This window comes from Babylonia areolata, chromosome 1, assembly GCF_041734735.1.
Source record: "Babylonia areolata isolate BAREFJ2019XMU chromosome 1, ASM4173473v1, whole genome shotgun sequence".
Lineage (NCBI taxonomy): Eukaryota > Metazoa > Mollusca > Gastropoda > Neogastropoda > Buccinidae > Babylonia > Babylonia areolata.
Window position 1 is genome coordinate 18,856,269 of NC_134876.1, and position 2,846 is coordinate 18,859,114.

A 2,846-nucleotide genomic window follows, 5' to 3' on the forward strand; every position below is an offset into this window, starting at 1 on the left:
AGCCGACAAAGTAGGCCCAGAAGAGTAGGCCTACAGTTTCTTTCTCAAGTTGTATTTGGGTTGTATCGGGAGGCATTATTTTATTTCAGTTCCTGATCAAAGTGCTTATTTTCTTCAGTTTGAAATACCGAGGAAGGAAACCAGAAAAATCAAACTGATAACGACATAGATAAATTAAGATCGTGAAATTATCGAAAATGATGGCTGAATGGGCAGAGCACTAGATTCTCGCCCGATCGAGGAACTCCGCAATGAATGGGATGACAAGCATGACTTGACTGGTATGGAACCATGGGACACGATCGAAGGGTAATTCATTATTGCAGCATTCGCATGCCATAGCATAGGATAACATCTTCTTTTGTTTTTTTATCTTCTGTCATTTTGACAGACGGGGAGGCAGACAGGTCATTTGCCAGGCCCGGCCCCGGGGATCGACAGCCCTCCTGTAGGGATGAAAACGGTGGCCAATCTTCAAGGCACACACTCGGCCTCAGACGCCACAGAGGAATGACTTCCTTCTCTACTTTAACTGAATCACTGGCAGAATCTCTGCTGGACTCGAATGCCTTTGAGCTCAGAATTCACTCCTGTCTCAAGAGTCTGCCCTGAAATAGATATTTATTCCCATTAGATTGCAACTGTGTTGCGTCCTGTATGACCGCCATTGGTAACAGTTTCACTGACCAGACGGAGCTGTCAGTTCACCAATAATCTTTGGGATCTTATCTTCCATCTTCACAATGTTTACTGCCCATTACATTTAGCTAGCACTTGATACGCACGCTTCACTCGTTGCCACACTTACAGGACCTCGGGACATAATTATCTATATACTTGTTTGGCCACGGTCAATTGGACAGTTATGTGGTGAAGTTGCTCAATTTTCTTTTGTTGTTGTTCGTGTTAAGCATAACGCATTTTGTGGATAGACGTCAAATCAAATCGAAAATCTCTGTACTATAGTACTTGACATAGCTGGTAATGTAAGGTGTCTTGCTTATTTCTGGTAACCTGTTTGCCTGATCAGGAGAGCGGAATTCTTAAGGTGAAGGGTGCAGTCTCCCTCTCCGAATGACACCCACAGATGAAGATACTGTCATGTGTTGGCACCAGGGTGTATCCATACCCAGTGGGCCCTGCTCGCAGTTTGGTTTGGGGTCTAATGGTACGAGGGATGTTCATTATAGATTTCCACTGACCTACTTCCCATGGACTGAGAGGAACGAAACTTGCCACAATTATTAGTCTTTCTTTACATAGGTACTACCAAGGGTGACACACTTCTTCCATCGCTTTATGTGGCAGTGAAGACATTGCCTGTAGAAGTCTGCAGGTTGCGCCGGAAGCCACGACTTGACCTCGGAAATATCTAAATATTTCATCGTCTGGGAAGTGCTTGCCCTTCAAAAATGACTTAATGGTTGGAAAGAGGTGGAAATCAGATGGTACGAGGTCGGGAGAGTAAGAGGATAAGGAAGGATTCAATAGCCGCAGGACCGTGCTTCCATCTGGGCAATATGCGAGTTGAGAACCAGGGTGTTGTCTTGCAGAAGGCGGATACCTTTGGTCAGCATCATGCCACGCCTTTTGGTTTTGATGGCCTCCCACAATTTCTGCAGCAACGAAGCGTAGTATGTTCCGGTAATTGTGGCACCCTTTGCAAAGAAATCTATCATCACTACTCCGTGGTAATCCCAAAAGACTGTAAACATGAACTTGCCCGCTGAGGGTTGGACACGTGTGTATTCTCGGAGGTGGTGAGTTAAAATGCTTCCATTGCTTCGACTGGGCTTTAGTCTCTGGATCATAGTGATAGACCCATGTTTGGTCCTGTGTGACTTTAGATTGTCAACTGAAGAAGTCCTCCTGGTGTTCTTGACACATGGCCAAAAGAGCCTTGGAGCACGTGACTCATTCCTCAGTGCTTCTGGAAAGGTGTGAGCAACCAGCTCAGTAGGGAATCCACCGTGCAGACAACTTCCGCATGTGGAAATGGACATGGATTATTTTGTTCACAGATCCCACACTGATCTTGACATCTTGGCTACTGAGTTGGCGAACGGTTATGCGGCGATCCTCTAAAATGCCGGCCTCAGTCCACTTGCCGGATGCCTAGTGTCTTCATCACTAGTTCATCAACTGCGGAATGTGGTCGCCGGGGAATGGAAGCCGTTTCAAACGATGTCCGACGACACTTGAACTGACAATGTCATTGCAAGATTAGGTCATACGACGAGGCATCCTCACCATATGTCTCTTTCATCTCATCGAATGTCTCCCTTGGTGTGCGGCCTCTCAAGTACATAAACTTGTTGACCGCTCTGCATAATAACTGGCTCAATTATCACATCTTACTCCACCACTGATAGCACCTGTAAAAGAGAAACTTGTGGGTTCAGAGATGCAAATTACCACATGAACTATCGAGATATGTATTATTATACATGTGCAGTCTCAGCCTCCTTCAGTAACCGGAAGTGATCAGGGGAAATCTGTTAATGAACATCGATCCTTGTGCCTGTTTACTCCTGTCACCAGGATCATCATGATGAGACACTGTGGCCTGGACAGAACTATCTGTGGATCGACTGAGTGTATTGATTATCCCAGCCTTTTTTCACAACAGCAACAGCAGGAGCACAACAATAACGGCAGCAATTAACAACAACAACAACAACAACAACAATAATAATAATAATAATAATAATAATAATAATAATAATAATAATAATTCACATCCATTCCTGTTCTTGAGGTAGAACCAGGTTTATTTTCAATTCCAGTCTTGCTTGCAGACGACACATTCGACTGTCGGTTCTTTTGTGTTCTGGGAATATAATTAA